Genomic DNA, 25,012 nt, shown 5'->3' with positions numbered 1-25,012 from the left:
AACAATGTCCTCTCCCTCCATCAGACCCAGGCACCTCCAGAACCCTCCCACACAAACGAATGCAGAGACTCACCAGAACTGCCACCACCACCGCCTCAGGAGCCACACTGGGGCCCATGCGAGGTGCACTGAGGCCTACACCATGGCTCGGGCTGCAGCCATACTGGCAGGAGCCACTCTGGGGTCTGAGCCATGCTGGAGCTGTGCCAGGGTCCAAGTGAGCTGTGGTGGCTGGAGCTGTGATCGGGCTTGAGCCACGGCAGGAGCCGCACTGACAGGAGCCGCGCAGGGGCCCAAGCCCCACCACCACTGCCACCATGCACTTGTCCCACCAAACAGTAAGGCACATGCATGGAGCGGGCAGATGGCACTCACATATGCGGCTTGGAAGAGCCGCATTTGAAGGCTCAAAGAGCCACATTTGACTCCACAGCCAGTTGGCACACCACAGTCTCCCGTTCACCATATGTGGTGAGTAGGGAACATATTGGACACTGTGGTAGAAGACAATATTGACTTCCCTTGGTGTAGCAAATTCTCACCTTTGCCACAGGGCAGATCCAACCTGTACTACGATGATTGTATGAACCATGTAGGAGAGGCTGTTTGCTTGCAGTCTCTGAAATGATAATATTATATATTTTGGCAGAATACAGGGAAGAAACATATCCGCATATTAATTTGAGATGAAATTGAGTAGATTAGGAAATGTCATGGAAATGCTGGAGAAAATGCTGTAATTTATCATTTGTTTAAGTGTTGTTTAATTTATTTGGATTCATTAAAATTCTTACACATTTACTTGAATTGTTTTTCATTAAATCTTAATTCTGTCTGTCTAACTGTTAAATTATTTGCAAGGTACCAACCACTTTGGTACTTAAAGACCAGATTCTGACATACTTATTTACACTGACTCAACTGGACCACTTGTGATAACGTTACTCAGTATAAATAAGGGTATTGGAATTTGGCTGCAAGTGCTGCTGAAGTTTTAGTTAAAATGTAACTGATTTTAAGTGAGTGTGATTTAAGAGTTGAAAGTTTATACTCATCTGGCCTGATCCTGCATTCCTTGCACACCCATAATTTCAAGTGAAGCCAGTGGGAGAATACAGGATCAGTGCAAATATACTATATTGTAGTATGCTATTTTGAATTCCTTTTTTGGCTATATTATCCTGGATTGTTTCCTTTTCTTCCCCAAGCATTGTGAAAAATGAACTTAATGTAGACTTTATGGACAGGTGAAAGAGAGATCTGAAAGATTAAGGAAGCTGTTATATTTACCTTCCCCTTTCTCTTGAAAATATCATTAACTTATATATATGATGATAGATGGCATTTTCCAGCATTGTTTGTACTGGTGCTCAGCTCATAAGTCTGGGGGAAAATAAAGAAACTAGGCTTGTCAATTAATGAGCATTAAAGCCTGCAATTAATGCTGGGCAGAATCAACGCACTAATAAAATGAACATGTTAATCTCAGGCTTTAACATGTCTTAATTGACAAGTGGGGCTACTGGCAGGGCTCCCAGCTGCCGTGCTGCCCCCAGCAGATCCCCCTCTTACCAGACTCCACTTACCAGACATGGGGAGAGTTTTGGTCCCCTACCTTGTGGTGGGGAGGTAGGATAGGGGCTTCTGCCCTAAGCCTGGGAGGCACCTCCCTCAGGATTGAAGTCCCAAAGCCTAGCAGGTGTGCCCCAGGTCACAAACTTCTGAAGGTTGTCATATGTGACTCTAAGGGTCAGTAAGTTTGGCCACCCTGGATTATGTTATGCTGCATGAAATCAGAATTGCTCAACTGAATGCCATAGGCCAGGGTTTCCCAAACTTTACATAATTGAGACCCATTTTTTTCATCACCTTTTTTGCAGCCCAAAAATATAAACATATATAAAACAAAAAGAATGAAAAATTAATAAATTTCCCCATTTATTATTTATTCACACTAATAATAGTACATAGCAATAATTTGTATATTTTCTAAGGACCAGTATTTTTTTCCCAAGGACCCGTACTGGGCCACGGACCACACTTCGGGAAACACTGCAATAGGCCACATATTGCTAATGGAGATTCTCCTTTATTTCTAATGGTAGGGTCTTCTGCTTTAGGAACAGCGAGTTCTGAGTTCTGTCCCTTCTGTTACAACATCAGGCAGTATAATGATAATTTTTAATTCCTAGACCATGAACGTGTTTGTGAAGGCCACAGGGCAGTTACAGTAGTAAAGGTTTTTAAGAACAAGTGGTGCTATGAATTTTTATCATTCCCCTCCAGTGTTCCATATCTATTTTAGTGCACATTGCATGTATGATCTGAAGTGATTTTTCAGATAGAGAAGCTATTCTGTTTGTGCCCTTTTTTTTCCTTGAATGAATTTCATTTTTGGAATTCCAACAAGATACCTTAGTAAAGAAACTGGCATTGACTCAGGTTTCTTAAAAAAGTGCTTGTTTTACATTATGTTCAGCAGCGAGAGCCACGCAACTTGTAAGTTAAATCCAGGGCTAAATTCTGTTCTCATATACATTGATGTGAATGAAATTACACTGGATTTATGCATAAGAACATAAGAACATAAGAATGGCCATACTGGGTCAGACCAAAGGTCCATCCAGCCCAGCATCCCATCTGCTGACGGTGGCCAATGCCAGGTGCCCCAGAGAAGGAGAACAGAAGACAATGATCAAGTGATTTATCTCCTGCCATCCATCTCCTGCCCTTGTTCTGAAGGCTAGGGCACCATACTTTATCCCTGGCTAATAGCCATTTATGGACCTAACCTGCAAAAATTTATCAAGCTCTTTTTTAAACCCTAATAGAGTCCTGGCCTTCACAGCCTCCTCGGGCAAGGAGTTCCACAGGTTGACTGTGCACTGTGTAAAGAAAAATGTCCTTTTATTAGTGTTGAACCTACTACCCATCAATTTCATTTGGTGTCCCCTAGTTCTTGTATTATGGGAAACGGTAAATAATTTTTCTATATTCACTTTCTCCACACCATTCATGATTTTATATACCTCTATCATATCACCCCTCAATCGCTTCTTTTCCAAACTGAAAAGTCCCAGTCTCTCTAGCCTCTCCCCATATGGGACCCGTTCCAAGCCCCTAATCATCTTAGCTGCCCTTTTCTGAACCTTTCTAATGCCAATATATCTTTTTTGAGGTGAGGAGACCACATCTGCACGCAGTACTCAAGATGTGGGCGTACCATAGTTTTATATAGGGGAAGTATGATATCTTTTGTCTTATTATCGATCCCTTTTTTAATAATTCCTAACATCCTATTTGCCTTACTAACTGCCGCTGCACACTGCGTGGATGTCTTCAGAGAACTATCCACTATAACTCCAAGATCCCTTTCCTGATCTGTCATAGCTAAATTTGACCCCATCATGCAGAATTTGAGTCCTATACTATACAGTGATAGCTGAATTATCATATCCTCCAGAACAAGAAACTCATTCTCAGAACTGTGTCATTTGCTGCAGAAAAACTCTCTCTTTGTTCCTCATAATTTCTTGTAACATAGCTGCCAACACGTGCTATTAGCAGATGGCATAAAATATACATGGAATTTACTGTCATAACATATCTGCCATTCTGCAGTCTGGACTGAAGAACAAATTCAGCTTTAAAATATATGTGGACTTTTTCAAGCCAGACCACAAATAGTTAACACCGTGGCACAAACCTTCCAACGATTTCAATCTCCCTTTAACTACTCACATGTGCTTGTTTTATTCAGAAATGCTAGGAGCACATTACTGTACAGTCAGACTTTTTGATGGCCTTATGCCAGCTACTTCTCAGGCTCACCTGTTAGTTAAAAAGACAGCAGGCATTGAAATAAGATAGCTTGAATGACAGAATTTTATGCAGAAAGTGGAAGCATCTGTGTGTGCCACATAACTAATCACAGTAAGATTGGCAGAGCTTGGTGAACTTTGTACAGACAAGCATGAGTGTGAAGTCCTGCAGATGTAAATGTTATGTTTGCAACTGCTCACGCAGACCCCAATTCAACAAAATACTTAAGCACCTGCTTAACTATAAGCTGAAACTTAAAGTTTAAAGATAATCTACTGCTTAAGGCCTTTGGTTTTTACTTCTGATGCACAGAGCGTAGGAAAACAAAGGAATCTACTTGTTAGAAAAGTCTTGGCATTCCGTTTTTTTTTTTTTAACTTTTTTTTTTATATATTGTGAGTAACTTTTTGCAGTCCTAAATTGAGGTAAATTCTGCTGCTGATTGGTGCATAGAATTCAGTGTGAGCTTAATGTAAATGTTTGTGGGAGACAATAGCTTGTAGAAAGCCTAGGAAGCCAGTTTTCATAACACATATGAGTAGTGATTATCTTTTATCTTTCTTTTTTCCCAGAAACAAAAGTATATATTTAATGTAAACCTGAACTGGAGCAACAAATCCAAAAGTCCTATGTCTTGAGGAACCTTGAATCCACAGATCCAGACTCAAATCTGAAATTTGCAACTTGACTCATCTCCAGCATTAGGTGGAAATTCATAGTAACATACAGTAGGGTCTCAACATTCGTGAGGGTTCTGTGTTGAGAACCCTTGCAAATGTTGAATTTTGCAAATATGGCAGCTGCTCCCTGCCTGGAGCCCAGCTGCTGGGGCTCCTGGCTGGGGTCCCGGGGAAGCAGCAGCTACTGGCACTCCCCAACCCAGGGCCCTGGGAAGCAGCAGCTGCCAGCGCTTCTGCCCAGGACCTCAGGGAAGCACTGGCTACTGGTGCTCCCCACCCCAGAGCCCTGGGAAGTGGCAGCTGCCATCGTTCCTGCCCAGAGCCCTGGGAAGTGGAAGCCACTGGCATTCCTTGCCTAGAGTCATGGGAAGTGACAGCCGCGAGTGCTCGCTGCCCTGAAGCCTGGGAAGCTGCAGCCATGAGTGCTCCTGCCTGGAGCCCTGGGAAGTGGAAGCTGCTGGTGCTCCCCACCCCGGAACACTGGGAAGCAGAAGCCACTGGCACTCCTGCCCCAGAGCCGCAGGGAAGCAGCAGCTCATGAATAATTGAATTTGCAAACCTTAAGTTCGCGAATGTTGAGACCCTACTGTATTTACAAAGGAAGATAAACTAGTTTCATTGTTTAAAGGTAGATGAGCTATTATGGAATAATTTTCCATCAACTGTCCCTGCCATCTGTAACTCTGCCTGTCAAAAACTTAAGACTTCTACTGCTCTTCGATGTATTTTAGTGTTGTTAAAATATGCCCAATGGACTGTTCTGAAATCCATTTGGGCAGTAGCAGACATGCTTTCCCGAATGTGTTCCATGTCTAGCGTAGAAGGGTAATTTATTTTCCTTACCAATTCAAAACTGTTTTTGTCTGGCACAGTTGTGCTTTCTAATGCATGCCACCTTGTATCATAGTCAGATATAAAGTCCCTTCCATTTTATAAAGGCGTCACCAAGTCTTCAGAAGGTATAGCTTTCAGAAAGCACTAAAGAAGGGACACATACCTCAGTGTGCAGAGATGTGTCCCTGTAAGGGGCACCATGGTGTTGTCAATGCAGAACCCTAGCAGTTTAAGTAGTTTTCAGCAAAAGTTGTGGGGAGCAAACTTTTGGATTGTGAGGCTCTGCTGGTGTAACAATATTAAAATGGACCTTATGTGTTTGGCTTGGTTTCACTTTCCACTATATGCTATATCTTTTGCGGACTTTTTTGTGGATACGTTATTGTGCTACATATATCTTCTCTTCCCTGCTCCCGACAAAAGTTCTTTTAAAGACCTATGAAGATCACAATTCCACATTGCTTATTTACAGTACATTTGCATGCCTAGCAATGTGTAGGGGCTGGAAGTTCTGCAGAAGTACAGTTACTAATGCCTGAGTAAATCAGGTGACCCCGTTTACCCAGTGACATTGAGAATGGGGGGAGAGAAAAATAACAAGAGGAAAATGGGATCTCATGAAACCTTTTACCCCAGGGGAAAAAATTACTTTACAGATTTTTCCCATGTCTCAGTCCCAGCATAAACAGCTTTTTCTGTTGTTACAACCAGGGCTGTCTCCAGGGGTATGCAGGGCCTGGGACATCCCTCCTCTTTCCCAGGTTTGGGGCCTGGGGCAACCCTCATGTTCCAGGCCCCGCCCTCCCTCTTACTGTCCTTGCTCTGCCCTTCAGCCCAACCCCCTTGTAGCCCTTTCCTGGAGCTGTGTGACCCAGGGATTATCAGGAGGCTTGGTGCAGAGCAGCAGCAGACTTTCCACACACACACTCCTGGCAGCGGCAGGAGCCTGGGACACTCAGAGAAGTGTGCAGCAGCCTGTGTCACTCAGCTGCCATCTCCCAGCCAGATCTCTCCACTTCACTGTAGTGGTGGAAAGCGGAGCATCCGGGCCCCAGCCCATGGTGTTCTGTTCCCCTGAGCCCTGCATCTCTTGGGGGAGCAGAGTGGGCTGGGAACCGGGTGCTCTACTTCCCCGCCTTTATGGGGAGGCAGAGTGACCCGGCTGGGAGATGGCAGCAGAGCAGCACAGGTTGCTGTGTGCTTCACTGTGATTCCTGGGCTCCCCCCACTGCAGTGAGTGCAGCAGGGCTGACCTCTGCTACCTATCCTGCTCCAACCCTCCCCAAGTAATCCCCCCAGGCCGCCCTGGGCCCCTCAGACTTCCATCAATATGGAGGACTGTCCCATCCATTGGATGGTTAGGGTGATCACTGCAGGGGCTTCCAAAGTGCTGGGCTTGGGGCAGCTTCCCTGAACTGTTCTATGGATGGGCTGGCTCTGGTTACAACTCAAAGATGGCAGTTACAGCTGCCATAGGTACATTAAGTCATTTCGGGTGAGACATGAAAAGCAATTTTGTCATTCATTTCTGATTTTCTTTATAGAAGAATGCATCAAGCTGTTCACATTGCTGCTCACTGGATTAGGTTGGTTGCTTCAGCAGGTTTAATTCTGTTAAAATAACTGCTACATTTACTGTCAATTCAGTTCCTTCAGATTTGGATAGTATGCGATATAATAAGGTTACTAAAAGAGGGCATTTTTGGCTGGTAAAGTCTACTCAGTCTATTGATTAAGAGCCTGATTCTGCAAACGCTTCATCTTGTTGACTTGTGTGAGCATAGTGCATCTTTACCTGAATAAAAATTTTCAGGACTGGGCCCTAAATTATAACTATGTAAAGTGCCTGTGTAAACAGGCTCCCAGCCCTGAGAGCTGTGCTTCTCATTCAGGTGGTTTAGAGAGCACTGGGAAAGCCCTCATGCCATGACTATATTTTCCCTTTAAAGCACTGCCATGGTTCTGCTTTAATGTGTAGACTTAGCATAAATCTAGAGAAATTCCCTGAAATCAAACCAGTTGAAGACTGTAGGTGATTATTTCAGCTTTACACCAGGGTGTACCTAAGGGCTTGTCTACAGTTCCACTTTACTGCATTGTGACTTTCTTGCTCAGGGGTGTGAAAATACACACCTCAGGTGTATCCAGTTACACCATTGTAAAGCGCCATTATTAATAGGCCCCCTGCACTGTTAGCTGCTCCCCTCATTGAAGTGGTTTGCCTAAACAACTGGGAGAGCCCTCTCACAGTGCCAGTGCCGTGACTGCGCTTCCGCATTAAATAACTGCTGCAGCGGTGCTTTAAACTTAAGTGTAAATAAAGCCTAAATTCAGAAACAAATTCAAGTGATGTAATTAGACCATAGTTGGTGCAGTTTGAAGATCTTTCCAAAATGAAATAGATTTTGGATTCACTTAGGCAAATACATTTTCCATTCCTCTCAGGTAAATTTTGTTTTACAATTCATAATTAACTTTCTGAAATAGCTTATATCAGCTTCATTTGACGTTGCTCCTTCAGGACCTTTCTGTTGCCTTCTTTTCACATTCAAAAGTTCAGCTTCAGCTTGAGTGCATATGTTTGTCCTTGGTTTCCCTTGAAGCAAACATAATTTCAAAGAAGTTTCTACTATTTCTCTCTCCCTACTGAAGTTTCTCCTCTGGTTTGCCCTCCAAAGTAGTACCCTTTTCACACATGGGTGAACTTGGAAAATCGTTTGGAATGGAAATAGGCTTAACCAGCTCAGCAAACATGAGGTAATTATGCCTTGGAGGCTTGTTGGTAGGTTAGATATTTGTAGGTAATCTTTCCAGCTACCTTGAAATGGGGAAAGAGAGGACTTTGAGAGGAGCTCTATTCTATTCATATATTGGTCAGTATACTTCTCACATGGGAGGTTTTTTTTCCCTTTGGTTCTCTCCCTTCCCAAAAGTTATTTTATTGGGCTGAATTTCCCCTTCACTCCCCAGAGCCTTTCACCAATCTTAAGGCAGCTGCAGGGTGTTTCGTACAAATAGTGCAAACATACCTTTGTCTTCAGGGGTAAACGTGCCATGCTTACACAATGAAGCCAGTCCTCACTGGCCTTGGCTGGGAGGGAATAAGCTCAGCTCACTTGTGTGACTCAACAATAAATGGTCACTGGATTGCCAGCCAGGTCACCGTCAGAATGTTCTTTGCTTTATTTTCTCCTTGCCCCCTCAGATAGTCTTGTTGATAAACTCTCCTTAGTCACAGTAATATGCACATGTCCATAATAACCCAAGTAGCTTTACACTGCTAAGACAAATATCTCTGTTTGTGAGCAGGTGGACAAGTGCACGTGACATAGATGCCAGCATTGTGGCCGTAGAGATGGTCTCACAGGCCTCATGTGTTGTCACCTCTTCATGTGTTGAACATCTGTGAATGTGGCAGTGCATTTGCTTAGTGGTAAAGATTCCTAGATTCAAAATATACTTTGTATACCAATGTCTTTATCAAATTACAAATTTACATACATTTGTATGGGGTTGATCTTGCAATATTATAGATAGGGTTTTCAAAAGTATCTTTAAATGGAACTTGGGCTCTTAAGTCATTTAGGTGCTTTTCAATATTCTACCCTATATCTGCAGAATTAAAGTGCTCCTCTTTTAAATGGACTAATTAAACTACAGAAACAAGGAAATATACATTACTATGCATAAGAAGCACAGGGGAGAATACCTAAACTATCTTTCAGGAGACTTGAACCTGGCTTTCTTTAGGTTTTTTCAAAGCACACAACCTTATAGGCATTCTTCCTGTCCATAGGAGGGTGTGGGGTTGCTGCCCTGGATCCTGCACTTTGGGGCACCCTGTGGCAGCCAGCCTAACTGTCCTATGGATGGGATGGTTCCCTATATAGAGGTCAGCCTGTGGAGTCAAGACTCCCCACACTCACTGTAGCAGTGGGGACTGTGGGAAGTGGGGCAGCGCAACAGTCTGCTCTGCTCTGCTGCCATCTCCCAGCTGGGTCATTTTGCTTCACCACAGCAGCTCAGGAGAGTGGAGCAGAATGGGCTGGTGTTGGGCGGCTCCATTTCCCACTGCTGTGAAGAAGTACGGCAACCCGGCTGGGAGATAGGTGACAGAGCATTGCTGGGTTGTTCTGCTTCCCACAGCTCCCACCAATTTGACAAACACAGGAAGAGGCAGCATGCACCTGCAGCTGCCTGGTGTCAGGCCTCCAGGCCCATGTTGCTTAGGGGAAGGGACTTTCAGAGGCGTGTGATGTGGGTAGAGGGCAGAATGGGATGGGAAGAGGAAGCAGGTGGAGCAGGGATGAGGCTTGTGGGAAGAGGGGGAGACTGAGTGGGAGCACAGCAAGGGCAGGACGGGGCTTGGGATGGAGGGGCATGTGATGGTCCTCCCATGGTTCAAGATATGGGCATAACATGGATTTCCATAAAGGTAATGACATTTGTCTTATTTGCTATCCATTCTGTTTGCTTTTTTGACTGACACTGCACAGTGAATAGATGTTTTCAGAGAACTGTGCACAATGACTCCAAGATCTCTCTCTTGAGTGGTAACAGCTAATTTAGTCTCCATCATTTTATATGTATAGTTAGGATAATGTTTTCCAATATGCATTGCTTTACATTTATCAACGTTAAAATTAATCTGCCATGTTGTTGCCTAATCACCTAGTTTTGTGAGATCCTTTTGAAGCTCTTTACAGTTTGCTTAGGACTTACTTATATTGATCAATTTTGAATCACTGGCATATTTAACCACCTCACTGTTTACCCCTTTCTTCAGACCTTCTATGACTATGATGAATAGGATTGGTCTCAGTACAGAGCCATGGAGGGCTTCACTAGTTGCCTTTCTCCATTCAGAAAACTGATCATTTATTCCTGCCCTTAGTTTCCTATCTTTTAACCAGTTATCCATGAGAGGACCTTCCCTCTTATTCCATAACAGCTTACTTTGCTTCAGAGCCTTCAATGAGGGGCCTTATCAAATGCTTTCTGGAAATGTTAGTAGTTCCACAATTTCACATTTGAATTCTTTCAGAATTCTTGGGTGAATACCATCTGCTCCTGCTGATTTATTAATCTTTAATTTATCATTATGTTCCAAAACCTCCTCTAATGACACATCAATCTGCGACAGTTCCTCAGATTTGTCACCTAAAGAGAATGGTTTGGTAATCTTCCTCATGTCCTTTGCCATGAAGACTGATGCAAAGATTTCATTTTGTTTCTTTGTAATAAGCTTATGATCTTTGAGTATTCCTTCTGTATCTCAACTGTCCAGTGGTCCCACTGGTTGTTTAGCAGGCTTCTTGCTTTTGATGTACATAATTTTTTTGTACTATTACTTTTTGAATATTTGGCTAGCTGTTCTTCAGATTCTTTTTTGGCTTTCCTAATTATATTTTTACACTTCATTTGACAGACTTTATTCTTCTTTCTGTTTTCTTCACTGGGATTTAACCTCCACTTTTTAAACAATGCCTTTTTATCTCCCACCGCTTCTTTTGCTTGTTTGTTAAGCCACAGTGGCACTTTTTTGGTTTTCTTACTATGTATTTTTTTCAAATTTTGTGTATGCATTTCAGTTGAGTCTCTATTATGATGTCTTTGAAAAGTTTCCATGCAGCCTGCAGGGATTTTATTTTTGGCACTGCAATTTTAATTTCTATTTAACTAACTTCCTCATTTTTTGTAGTTCCCCTTTCTGAAATTAAATGCCACAGCGTTAGGCTGCTGTGGTGTTTTCCTGCCATACGTATGTTTATTTTAAATTATACTATGGTCGTTGTTTCCAAACATTCCAGCTATATTCACCTGTTGGACCAGATCCTGCGCTCCACTTAGGACTAAATCAAAAATTGCCTTTCCTTTTGTGGGTTCCAGAACCAATTGCTCCAAGAGGCAGTCATTTAAGGTATCAAGATACTTTATCTTTGCATGCTGTCCAGAAGTCACATGTACCCAGTAAATACAGGGATTGTTGAAATCATCCAATAAATATTGAGTTTTTAAAAAGTTTTTATAGCCTCTCTAATCTCCCTTAGACTTTCATAGTCACTATCACCATCCTTGTGAGGTTGTCAGTAATATATCCACACCACTATATTTGTATTGTTAGAGCATGGAATTACTATCCATATTCTATGGAACAGTTTGGTTCATTTAAGACTTTTTACTCCATTTCATTCTACACTTTCTTTCACATATAGTGACACTCTTCCACCAGCACAGATCTGCTCTGTCCTTCTGATGTATTCTGATGTATTACTGTGTCCCATTGATTATCCTCATTCCACCATGTTTTTGTGATGCCTATTTTGTCAATATCCTCATTCAATATGAAGCACACTAGATCACTCCCTTATTATTTACACTTCTAGCATTTGTATATATACACTTTAACGCATGTCATTATTTAGCTGTCTGCCATTACATGATATGATTGAACGGGATTCTCTTTCTTATCAGACCTTACCCATATTTTGTCATCTTCTGCCCTCTCCTCTTTACTAGGGATAGAGAATCTCTGTTAATAGACCCTCCCCTATAGGATATCTCTGTTCTATCCATGTGCTCCTCTGTGCCTGTCACCTTTCCCCAGCCCTTAGTTTAAAAGCTGCTCTACAACTTTTTAAATTTTAAGTGCCAGCAGTCTGGTTCCATTTTGGTTTAGGTTGAGCCCACCCTTTCTATATAGGCTCTCTCTTTCCCAAAAGTTTCCCCACAGTTCCTAATAAATCTAAATTTTTCCTCCCTATATCATCGTCTCATCTATGCACTGAGACCCTGCAATTTTGCCTGTCTACCTTCCATGTGAAAGTGGAAGCATTTCAGAGAACACTGCCATTAAGGTCTTAGATTTCTATCTTTTACCTAACCCCCTAAATTTGGCCTTCAGGACCTCTCTCCTGTCTTTCCCTATGTCACTTATATTTACATGTACCTCAACCACTGGCTTTTCCCCAGCACTGCATGTCAGTCTATCTAGATGTCTTCAGAGATCCACAACCTTTGCACCAATCAGGCATGGCACCAAATGGTTCTCCTGGTCATCAGAAACCCAGTTATGTTTCTAATGATCAGATTCTCCTTTGCTAACACATATCTTTTTGTAATAATTGGAGATCCCATCCCTCAGAGAGATATCCTCAATGTGGGAGGATACCTTAGTATCATTTGGAAGGAAGTTCCCAATTATGGTGTCATTTCCCTCTGCTCCAGCTCTTAACTTTTCAGGCCTGTTTATTTCAAGCCCTGTGGCTGGTTCTAGTCAGAGAATATCAGCAATGCATTTATAATGCACAGCAACAGAAAGCTCCCTGGTCTTTTCTTGTGCCTCATACCAATGGTGCCATAACGACTGCTCTGAATTTTTTAAAAACATTCCCATAAATTAAAAAAAAGAAACAGTGTAACAAGCAAGCAAAAAATAAAGCCACATGAAAAAATAAAAGGGAAGAAAAGTTTAATCAACCTAAAGATGTTTGTAGAAGTGGTTGGGGGTGGGGAGGGAAAACCAAGGTAATCATTCCATCAGATCCAATGGTGTGTTTTGCTTAAACTAGATGTTGTTGGACACTTTTCCCTTAGGCTCTGTTTACTTCTTTGATAGGTTGTAAAAGAAGAATCTAAAGCTTTGTCTTAAAGGAATGCAGTGTTCTAGCAGGAGACTGATAGAGATCATGGAATGATCAAATACCTGTAGGCATATGCCTCTGAGTACAGTGCTAGTGACTGCCTTATATGGGAGAATCCCTTAGTCAAATCCGGCATGGCCAAAACAGAAAGGAAGCTTTAGACATATGACATAGTGTGGCAAAGAACAAATGAAACAATAAGTTTAAGTAATGGCTAAAGTGCATTTTTATAGGATTTCTTTAATTGACCTGACAATTAAATTACAGATTTTATAATTGGCTCATTTATTATTTCATGTGATTGATGCCTCAGTGGATTTCATACAATAGGATATGTTTGTAGCGCTTCCATGATGTTAACACACTATTTGAGTGTGTTCTAGATGACTCATATTTACTATATATGCATTTGACCAAAGATTGTCCATTGTCACCTTGAATTTGTAGGTAAGGTAGTGCAATTTTTTCATGGAGTTCAGAGTTTTGTTGTTCCCAGTTCCCAGTCCTGTGGCCTATCACAAATACTAAGTAAATAAAATATGGAAAAACTAAGGCTAATTAAGGCCCCTTATAGATACTGGGCATGATGATCCACTTACTTGCACCACATAAACCTAAAAGATATTTGATAAAGGACTCTAATTCTAATTAATCTGAGATATCTAAGTTTTTAAAGAGCTCACTTTCATAATTATATATCATTTGCCCCACCACAAATTTCCACTTATGGTCAATATAACCTTCCCAATTAGTGCCGAGAGGAAGACATGGCTCGTGCTGCATGAAGCTTGGCAACAAGCCTGGAGCATGTAGGCACAGATTGGAAGTCGACTGGGGGTGCTGGGATAGGGTGGGGGTTGTCTGGGACTGCTAAATTCAATAAGTGGACACTGGAGCATCTGAGTCAGTGAGTTTTACAAGGTAGTGTTGGGGTGCTGAATGAAGGATGGCTATGTAGATGGGTGGGTCTTACAGTAGGGTGCTGGATGGGTATAGGGGAGATGAATGTCTGCTGTCTGGGAGGGAAGCATGGAACTGGCCAGAGACAGAGGGTGGACTTGGGGGTAGCTTAGGGGCACCTTTGAGCACTTTTCTCTATGCCATCCAATTTATTATGTGCAACAGGGTCAACAGCCACTGTGGGCCTAGAGGCAAGATGGGGAGAGGATGGCAGGGCCTCAGTTGGAAGAGGTGGAGCTGACAGCAGTCAGGCCTTAGCACTGTGCAGGCCACAGTGCACTTGCCCCTAGCTCTCAGGCTGCATGGAGCCAAGTTCTGATGCTCTAGCAGCAATTCATAGGGGCCTAGTGCTCCAGCCACTGCTGCTGCTGAAGTAGAAGTTTAGGTGGTGGCCAGGAACTCTGAGCCCCTTTGAATCTCCAGGCCCTGGGGCAATTGCTCCCTTTGCCTTGCCCTATCAGTGGGCCTGCTGCTGCGACCACCTCCACCTCTGATTCCTCTCCTCTGGCTGCGGATTCTGTCAGCTCCTTTTCTGCTCTTCTGGAGGCACAACCCATGGCGAGGCTGGCTGTGTGCACAGCCTCCTGAAGCCAGGCTCCACAGCAGCATCTAGTGGCAGCAGGAGCAGCTACAGCTCCTGTCCATAGGTCAGTGTGGCTTGTTAGCCTGTTGAATATTGCTCTTTTGTGGGTGGGTAAAGTCATGCAGCCTTGTACTACATAACACTAGGTAAGGTAGGTTGTAGTTCCTATTGTTTCTTAATTAGAATCAGCCTTGTTTCTTGATCGCATTTTTAATACTGTTCATCATCATGAACCTAAAATGTAGCATTTTCTTTATCAGTGTGCACATGACCCCTATTTTATTCATACTGTTTGTATCTTCAAGAGGTTACTGTTTAACCTGCCACCAATCTAGTCCCCTGTCCATGCTTTTACTTCTTGAAGTAGTGTGAAGATCCATTTCAGTTGCATTTATATTATACTTGTTTTTGGAACTTAAAGCAGGCACACTGAGATCTATTTTGAGTAAAAATGAAATTTAATATGATATGTAGAAAGAAAATTGTGGGGGCCAAACTGTTTCAGTACTGTCACATTCTAAACATGTTTGCTATCAAAAATAGCTTTCTAAATCTATAAAACGTAGATTTTTTTAATAGCTGTCTCTAATGCTAACTCTTTCTCCTGCCGTAGGGAGCGTATAATAGTTCGTATTCACTCTGTAATAGTGTTCAGTCCAACAAAATCAGTTGCAAAATGCAAATGAGGGATAAAATAATTTGTGCTGATTAACTGGCAAAAAGATCATTTTATTTGAATATAAAATATAAGAGATTTCAACTTGGGGTCTTTAGTCAAAAGATTAATTCCTTGTGAGTGCTATATAGGTCGTCAGAGTCAAAACCAGCTTGGGCTTATTGAGACTAAAAAGCATTCCTACCAGGTGGCTGTTGGTTTGGAGCAACAAAATCAATTTCCTATGGACAAGTGTTCAAAGCACAAAACTGATTGGGAAACGTTTTGCTATTGTGAGCAGAGAAGCGAAGCTACATAGGCTTGAACACAATCCTTTTACTCTGAATGAGAGGTACTGGTTAGGGCATTGTTGGCAAAATTGTACTATCACTGCCTGGACTCTACATACTCTGTGGGTGAGTAGAATGATTTAATTTATTTTCTTCTCTTGGGGTTGATGCCAGCAGTTTTCTTAATCTCTCTAATGTTCCGTTTGTGATATTGTCTGCTAATTCAGCAGTTCTCCATCTGCGGGTCAGGACCCCAAAGTGAATCACCGTCCTTTTTTATTGGGGTTTCCTGGGTTGGCATTAGACTTGCTGGGGCCCAAAGCCAAAGTCTAGCCCTGGGCTGTGGGTCTGAAAGCCTGACCACAACTGCCCAGGGCCAAAACTGAATGCTAAGCCCCACCGCTGGACTTCAGCCGTGGGTGGCAGAGCTCAGGTTATAGTCCCCCACATGCCTGGTCCTGAAGCACTTTGACTTTGACAACCACCCTTCTGGGGCAGTGGGATTTGAAGGAACTCAGGCTTTGGTTCCCTTTTCTGAGGTCATCTGGTAAGTGTTATTTTCAGAAGGGGGTCATGATGCAATCAAGTTTGAGAGCCTCTGTGCTAATTCATAGGACAGTCATAAAGTGAACAATCAGTTGCCTGAAAACAGAGCTGCTATCAGCAGAAAAGAACCAGAGCCTCTGATTTTATCATTGATCAGAGAAAATGGCTTGTACTAGAAAAATAGCGCTGCTCAACATTTCTAATGCCAAGAGGAAGTGGAGAATACTGGTATTAATTAAGATTAAAAAGAAAGGAACTGGCTTAACGTAATATGACACAATATGACAGTTGTGACAGATAGAACGCCACATTTCATGGTTGTAGGAATCCCACGGGACATTTGTATATTATGTCTTGGGTGCTGGCCAAATTGCTTTGGGAGAAGGGTATTCTCTGTTATTTTTAGATCATTGCCAACAGATTAGACCTATTATTTTTAGATCACTGGAGGGGAGTGGGCTCAGCTATTTTTAGATCACCACTTTACCTGTATTAATAATTTCTTTCTCTTTCTTTTAATGCTGATTTTGCCAATCTTAGTTGTTTTTTCTTTATTTCAGTTCTTTGGTAATTCTGAACTGTTGAATGATTGATGCTATTTGTGACTCAGGAAGAGATTTGGTAGATATTTGGTCATTTTTCAGTTATTTCCTTTCATTCTTTCTTGATGTAGGTGCTTTCTCAAATACAGAGTATAAAAACACTTCAACAAAAAAGCAGAAACAGAAATTTCAAATTGAACAGCAAATAGCAAAGAGAAGCAAAAGGGTTATGTTGTGGAATTTTACTTTTGAATTTCAATAATGGCCATACTTATGTAAAATTATGAAAAACAATGGAATGGATTTGTGGATAACAGATGCATATCACAGCAGCATAATTACCCCATAATGAGGCATTGGAAATACCTCCAGTATATTTTAATTTTCTGTGAGCCACTCACTTACTGCTGTTCTAACCCACTTTAACTAATTTCTCCTGAGATTATTAGGACTACTCATGAACTAAGTTACTATGTACTCACTGTAAATAAGGATATCTGCATAAGTCTGTACATAAATAAGTCAGCAGTAAATTTCTCATTTGTAAGCAAGCACTTCCAAATGTCAGATCTTGGTATGTTTTCCAGTTTTGATCAAAGTGAGTCACTTACTTGGTGTGGCCTTTCCTTTAATGCCTCTTTAGTTGTGTTTTTTCAGTCACGCTAGCCAGAATGATTGGCAGTACATAGGCCTGATCCTGTGAGGTTTTGAGCACCTCTATCAAGTTACTTGGACCAAGATCCTCAGCATTTAACTCCGGTTAAGTTCAAAAGAAGTCGGGTACCCAAGTATATTTGAGGATCTGTATTGGGCACCATGAAGGATCAGGTCCAACTTATTTCCTTGCAGAAGGAGTAAGGGATTATCATGTAGTAGGGAGAAGAATAGTAAAAGAGAGGTAGCAATGTTAGTCTGTACGCCAACAAAACAAAGCAGCAGAAATGTAGCACTTTAAAGACTAACAAAATGATTTATTCGGTGATGAGCTTTCATGGGACAGACCCACTTCATCAGATCACAATACATATTATGGTAATGACAGCAATTATTTGTTTTTGATCAGTTCATCTCATTTTCTTCATCTTTTCTCAAACAGTTCTTTTTAATCAGATAGAGGCAGTAAATCTTTCAGTCTTGTGAATCTTATCTGTTTAAACATGAATGAGATTGCTGTATAGTTTCTTTGCTTACTCTCCTTGAGTTGGCAGGGATTACTGGGAACTCTTTACTAAAGGATTCCTGCTTATTTATCCTGGATTCTCTTCTATTTTTCATGTGGGAAGAAAAAAAGAGTCAAATGAATGGAAGGAAAAAGTCTGGCTGCATCAGCACACAGACTCAAAGTGGCTCCTCCCCCAGTCAGTCCTGAAATGAGAAAGGGTTGCTATAATCTGAGCACAGTTCATCCCTCCCCTTGAATAGCTCAGCTGCTTGTCCACCAGCACTTCCTTGTGAAACAATCTCTGTTAGGTGGGAAAACCTGCAGCTGAGAACTTGCAGTTGAACCGTCCCCTGGTAACCTGGCAGAGATATTCAAGTGAAGTAGCATTAGTTTCCCCTAGGTCATCCAGCAAATTGTTTCTATTGTACCTCAGAATAGGAAAGCCCGGAGAGCAAGGCAGCACAGACCTGATCTTGGGGGGCATGGATCTTCCCTGTGCATCTCCAGGATTTTCCTTCCTTGACAGTTTATCTGTTGTCTCCAGGCTCCTGCTACTGGGCAGGATGCATTGTGGAAACTGCAGAAAGTTTAAAATAATACACACATTTCAAGGACGCACTGCGATAAGGAGAGATAAAATAGTAAGTGTTCAGGCTGAGTAGGTTCACCCCGCCCCCAAAAGGAGAATGCCTTTGCAAAATATCCAGGGGAGTTGGCACTTGGAAATGCATGCCATGTAAGTTGGTCTGTTGCATAAGCAAACAGGGCTGCTCTTTTATGTGTTTCTGAGCCTGAGAGAGCCATTCCTTATGTGTGATTCATAGGATGGGTGTGGGTCCATCTCCACTAGAATTGAGGAAATGCCTCACGTTCATACCTCATCTCCCCTTAATTCAACAAGTATTGGAATATAAGAAAGGGGAAAGAAAAGCTAGGGAAATGGGAATAGAACAATAGAATGGAAGGTTACTAAAACGATTTAAGACCCTAACAATGAGAGGCTGATAAGAGAGGGAGGGAGTAATAACAGAGCCTGTGTGAAGGGAACAGCCAGAAAAATCAGCCTTCCCACAGGACTGGTCCTAGCAGAGTGCCTTTGATTCCCACTGGATCCTGAGAAGGGCAACACTTACCTTGCAGGAGCAAAATTATAATAAAATCTTGTTTCTCCTGAATAGTTCATAAAAGTCACTCATTTCTGATTTCAGCTTTCCTTTTTCTTTTATGTTAAAATACAAAATGCATTGGAAGTAGAATCTGAACCTAAGAAGGCCTTATTCTTTCCTCTGTTACTTCAGCATAGGGGCTCAGTTCTTCCCTGCCTTAAATTGCTGTGATTTTACATCCATGAGCCACGTACTCATGTCAACTCTACCATTCTGATTTGCAGTCATTGTACAGCCACCTGGCACTCACCTTACAAAAGCGTGAATAGCCACACAAGGAATAAGAAAGTAGGGAACCAAGCACTAAGATTCTATAGTGTGAGCTTTCATAAGTGTAAATCAGAAATATTTAAATGGAAAAATGCAGAAAGAAGAGATAATGATATACAGAAAGACAGGAAGATAACATAGGGTGGATCAGGACAAAGATTATTCCAGTACTGGAGCTCATTTTTGTAGAATCTGGCTTTTAAACAAAGAACCATGGAGTTTTTAAATTCTGCTTATTGAATTAAGTTTATCTTCTGCCAATTGAGAGCTTCAGTTGGCTAAGCAATCTGAGAAATCTTTTAACAAAAGAATTTGCTGACATGCCGCAGCACCATTCCATGGACCATCAAATAGACCCCTCTGCTAGTGGGCAAAAGACTTGAAAACTGAAAAACAAATATACTTTAGGAACAAGTCCTATGAAATTTAATAGAGAACGAATTTATAGAAATTTAATAGGATTCTACAGAAATTCTTCTAAAAATGTGTTGGATTTAATGGAAAATTTCAGTCTATAATTTTTCACTCATCTAATAGGATTCTATAGCAGGGATATAATTTTATATGGTATTCTATAGGAGAAACCAGAAACAGACATTTTATTACATTTTATTAAATTCTATGTTTAAATACAAATATAAAATTTCCAGTTTCCATTAAGGATGGCCAGTCTGTCATGGTCCATCCCTCCTGTTGTCAGTCTGTCAACACACCCAGTCTCCACCCTCACCAGGCAGATGGTGAGCCCACAAGATGGGCCCATGTTGCTTTTTTGGACTGGGCCCAGCCACATTATGTGGATGGCCCAGTCACCAGACTCTCATCAGACACCACTCCATGGGTCAGTCCTGTTATCTCTGGTCCAGGAGCAGCTCACCTGGTCTTGCTTGGGCTTTCATGATAGTACTGAGGTGGATTGTTTTTAGTTTGGAGCTCCCTCCCTGTCCTGGGTTCAACAGAGCATGCAAGTTCCTCCACCCCAATAAAGTGACAGTCCTCAAAGGGTGGGATAATGATTTTTGGATAGGATGCTCACCTACAGTCATGCACTGAGGGTAGTGACTGAAGGGACAAGATCGCAGGTACAAGTGGTGGAAATGAGATTTCTCCAAAAGTGGTTGGGTTTACTCACCAAGATAGGGCAAGGAGCTCAGCTATCCAGGAGGGCCCCCACAGTTGAACTGTTACTTCTCTGGATTGAGAGGAGCCAGTTGAGGTGGTTCAGACCCCGATAAGGATTCCCCCAGGAGGCTTCAGTTGGAACCCTAGTGGACATGTCTCACTGCATGGAGGCCCCAAGGCTGACCCAGGACACAGTGGAAGGATTATGTCTTCTGGTTGGCCTGGGAACCCTGGGGAATCCATCAGGAGGAGCTGGAACCTACTGCAGAAGAAAAAGAGGTTTGTTTCTCCCTATTCTCCATGCTGCTTCCACAGTCCTCTCAAGGAAAAGTGACATAATGAAAAATGTAGAAGAACAAAAATAAAATAACTGATAATGCGTTATTCTGTTAATATGTACTTTGTGGGAGTTCTCTTTGGCTTGTGAGAGTGTGCTCCATAGGGCTGATCAGAACCTCTTAAAGCCAGGGTCTTAGGCGAAGCAGTAGTTGTTTAGCTTTTCTTTTGGACTTACCTACTCTGATCACGTAGCAGTGGTTAGATAACAGGATTGTTTGTATTACAGTCATCTTCTTCTTGGCCTGAACCATCGAGATCAATGGATCTCATCTTCTATGAGTGAGTGACAAAATCAATCATTGATCAGCAGAGCTGATTACAGATGTCACATAAAAAGCTACCAACTGCAAGCATTGTACATTCTTTTTGGAGCCTACTCTTTTCCTGTAGTGCCTGGATACACTGACTCTCAAAGCAATTAAGAGTCTGTACAGTAGTTTGCTTCCAGTACAATCTGTCATGAACTAGAGTTTCCAGATCTTTTGGAGATCTGCCGCATGACTTCACATTGGCCTTTCAGGTATCTTTATAGTGCTTATACTGACCAATAGGGCACTTTCCAGGAGCAAGCTGGCCATAGAAGACCGTCTTTGGTATCTGTGCATCATCCATCCTCGTAATGTTACCAATACAGTGAAACTGTCTGTTCATAAGCATTGTTTCCATGCCCATGACACCACACAGCTTAAAAACCTTCATGTTAGGAGTTTTGTCCCACCAGTTCACATGACGATCTTCAGACAGCGCATATGGAACTGATCAAGTTTCAAAATGTGGCAGTGATATATTGTCCATGACTCTGAGCCATACAGCAGGATATTCAGGACAATCTACCTGATGAACTGCTACCTTGGTGTGGAGTTTAATACCATAGGCATTTTGTAGGCATTTGGTCAATTTTCCAAAGGCAGCACTGGCTTTGCCTAATCGAGCAGATACACCATGATCCACGTTTGTACGAGAGGACAGTAAACTTCCGAGGTAGCAGAACTTGTCAACAGTATAAAGGACTGTACCAGCAGCAGTGACCACTGGAGTGCTGGGCTCTTTCCAAACAGCCTGAGAAATAACTTCTGCACAGTTGGGTACTACAGCATTGGGGCACGTCCTGAGGGAGGCAGATTGAGGAAGCCCTCAATGGAGTGATCTCAAGGGCTTGCACTGAATAATGTAGAATAAGATGCTGTGGACCAACAGTACCAAAGAGAAGGGAAACTCGGATTCCAAATCAGGGCAAACTGAGCTCACTAAGCCATTTTAGATGCATCAACCTAGGAGAAGGAGCTCTGATCTCAAACCTGTGCTCTCTCCCTCCAGTGCACATCACAGTTCTTGTGCCTGTGTGTGATGGTCGGTATGAGAAGACAGTGTGGGGTTAGAACTCACAAGCCAGTCTCACTTAAATCTATTCATGTATGAAGGTATCTCTCTTGACAGTGAAGACTTACCTGTTGATGAAAGTCCTACGGCGATGGGCAAGTGAGGTTGGATGCACATGGCAGATACCACTGGAAGCATTTAGTCACAAACCTGCACGTAAGGAGCCCAGGTGTAGTAGTCGTCCATATGCTGAACTGGAACAACAGCAGCTGGCATATCCTGCCTAGTGTCAATGCAGCCCTCTTTATGGACAGCACTGCTTTCTTTGAAAGAAGAGGGGGAGAGAAAATAATCTCTAACCACAGCTTGTTCCAATTGCTGTCGGTTAACTGTGACCGACTGGATATCCAGTTTTTGTGGTCATAAGAGAAAATTAATGACTAAACAGAAGCTACGCTTTGCATCCTGGAACATATGTACACTTCTTGATTGCAATGATTGCCATGAATGCGGGACAGCAATTATTGCTAGAGAACTTGCACTTTGTAAAATTGATGTTGCAGCTTTAAGTGAAACACATATTTCTGGCACCAGCCATTCACAGAGGTTGGAGCAGGCTAGTCATATTACTGTATGTGTTACTCTAGCCGCGTCTACACGTGTACGCTACTTCGAAGTAGCGGCACCAACTTCGAAATAGCGCCCGTCACAGCTACACGCGTCGGGCACTATTTCGAAGTTATCATCGACATTAGGCGGCGAGACATCGAAGTCGCTAACCCCATGAGGGGATGGGAATAGTGCCCTACTTCGATGTTCAATGTCAAAGTAGGGAACGTGTAGTCGTTGCGCGTCCCGCAACATTGAAATTGCGGGGTCCTCCATGGCGGCCATCAGCTGAGGGGTTGAGAGACGCTCTCTCCAGCCCCTGAGCTCAATGGTGGCCGTGTGGAGCGGCCCCTTAAAGCTCCCCGCCCCCTCCCTTTCTGTGCAGGAAGCTGAGAGAACGTGCAGGTGGCAGCCCAGACACGCGGCCAGCCTGCACGTCCCTCAGCCAGCACAGACACCCACCCCAGCCGCGATGGCCGCACGGCAGCCCCCCAAGCGCCTGCAGGGGACCCCCCCTAAGGGGAGCCAGGGCTCCCAGCCCAGCAGCCAGGCGGGGAAGCTGCAGCGGGGCCCCTCCTGGGCGGAGGCCGAGCTTCGGGACCTGCTGGGGCTCTGGAGCGAGGAGGAGGTGCTCCAGGCAATGGGGAGCAAGAGGCGGAATGCAGATGCGTTCGCTCGGCTGGCCGAGGGCCTGGCCGCCCGGGGTCACCCTGCCCGCACTCCGGATCATGTCCGGAGTAAAGTGAAGGAGCTGCGGCAGGGTTACGCCCGGGCCCGGGATGCGGCTGGCCGATCTGGGGCCGCCCCCGTCACTTGCCCCTTTTACAGAGAGCTCAGGGACATACTGGGCCCCCGGCACACCTCCTCCCCTCCAGCCACTCTTGGTACCTCGGCTGAGGAGCCCCAGCAGGCCCCGGAGGCGGAGTCTGCCCCGGAGGCAAGCCCCGCACCCCAGAGGCCCCCCCAGGAGCCCACCCCCGGGGCACCAGAGGAGGAGAGGGACTCCTCCTCGAGTGACGCCGGCCTCCACATCATCCTCCCATCCAGGAGCTCCAGCCGGGCGTCCGCCCCCTGGGTGTCCCCCGAACGTGGGAGTGGACTGTCAGGTATGTACCCCCCCGGTGCACACCCCCGGGGTTGAGGGGCGGGGGTAATAGATATGACCAGGGCCCTCCACATGCCCAGATGACCATGGCCCCAAGGACAGCAGTGGCATGTCCCTCAGAAGAGTGCATCAGCCCCTGCCCCCCCCAGCACGACAGTGCCATGCCCCATCCCCGGGGTGGGGGGAGTGGAACCTCTAGGGTCCCCCGGGGGGGAGGGGGTGGGATACCCAGCAGCAGCAGCAGCATGTGATGGAGTGGGGGGAGTGCAAATGCGAGACTCAGGCTAGATATAAGAAACAAGCTGAATAGCTCCCAGTGGCTAAGGATGATCCTGGGGCTACAACTGGCAGGTAACACCTCTGCCCTGAACAAAGAGGAGGGAGGAGCCGAGCTGGGTTTGAATCGGGGGCGGCAGTTAGAGGCTAGGGGAAGGGAGAGCTAGAAGGCAGCCAGCCTGAGGAGGGGGAAAGCTACACCCCAGAGGGGCACCCCTCGGGGTCTTCTCCCCAGGACAAGTTGGAAGGACCGTCTCTGACTGCTTGACTGTCGCTTCTGTGAGAAACTGGGCATCTGTTGCCTAATAAACCTCCTGTCCTACCTGCTGAGTGAGTGAGAGTCACTCCTGCCAGCAGACGGGGTGCAGTGCAGGGGGACCCCTGAACCCCATCACAGCAGCATCTCCCGGGGACGGGGATGGGGGACCTGCAGCAGAGGGGTGGGGGGACGACGGCCACGGCTCGGGGCCCACACTAACGGCTGTCTCCACTCTTCTTCCCCACCTCCTGTGTTCCGCAGCTGCACCATCGGAAGGACCGGAGACTGCCGGCGAGGCGTCAGTGGTCCCGGAAAGCCCTCCGGGGCCATCACTCCAGGCCAGCCCCTTGGTGGAGGACCGACCAGCCCCACGGCGGGGAAGACGGTGGACCCAGCACCAGCAGCCGACGGTGACGGACCCCCAGCTGCTGGCCCTCCACCATCGGCAGCTGGAGGTCGCTGAGCAGTGGCTGCGGGTGGAGGAACGCCGCCTCCAGCTGCAGGAGCGGGTGCTGGCCTGGCGCCAGGAGGCATGGGGGGCCTACATGCGGACCCTCAACTGCATCACGGACTCCCTGGCCCCCCAGGCCGCGCCGGCTGCCGCAGCGCCCACCCTGCCTGCTCCACCTGCTGCTCCACCCGCTGCGCCGTCCGCCGTCGCACCGCCACCCGCCACCGAGGGCCATTCCACCGAGGGGGACCTGGGGCCAGCTGACACTCGCCGGCCGTATCTCCCAGTCCGCCCGGCCCCCAGCCAGCCCCGGCCAGGGCTGCGGCCGAGACGGGGATCCCAGCCACCCACCCCCAGCACTGGACTGTAGGGGCGTGG

The 25,012-nt window shown here is 44.7% G+C and overlaps 2 long non-coding RNA genes across 10 annotated transcripts in view; one reads left to right on the top strand and one right to left on the bottom strand.

Moving 5' to 3' along the window:
- Positions 1–25,012, top strand: part of LOC142018334 (uncharacterized) — a 158,371-nt gene that overhangs the window by 59,603 nt on the left and 73,756 nt on the right. The window lies entirely within an intron of this gene.
- LOC142018333 (uncharacterized) overlaps positions 17,531–25,012 on the bottom strand; it is a 101,508-nt gene continuing 94,026 nt past the window's right edge. For 2 of the 3 annotated variants that reach the window (XR_012646791.1, XR_012646792.1), the window contains 3 exons: positions 20,286–20,534; positions 18,185–18,294; positions 17,531–17,819 (listed from right to left, as the gene is read on the bottom strand). This is a non-coding gene — a long non-coding RNA (uncharacterized LOC142018333). Of the gene's footprint in view, positions 18,076–18,184; positions 18,295–20,285; positions 20,535–25,012 lie in introns of all 3 variants that reach the window. The other variant, XR_012646793.1, reaches the window with a different exon arrangement.

Source organism: Carettochelys insculpta, chromosome 10 (genome assembly GCF_033958435.1).
Source record: "Carettochelys insculpta isolate YL-2023 chromosome 10, ASM3395843v1, whole genome shotgun sequence".
Lineage (NCBI taxonomy): Eukaryota > Metazoa > Chordata > Testudines > Carettochelyidae > Carettochelys > Carettochelys insculpta.
The sequence above is the reverse complement of the archived record's forward strand: the minus strand, read 5'-3'. Positions and strand labels throughout refer to the sequence as shown.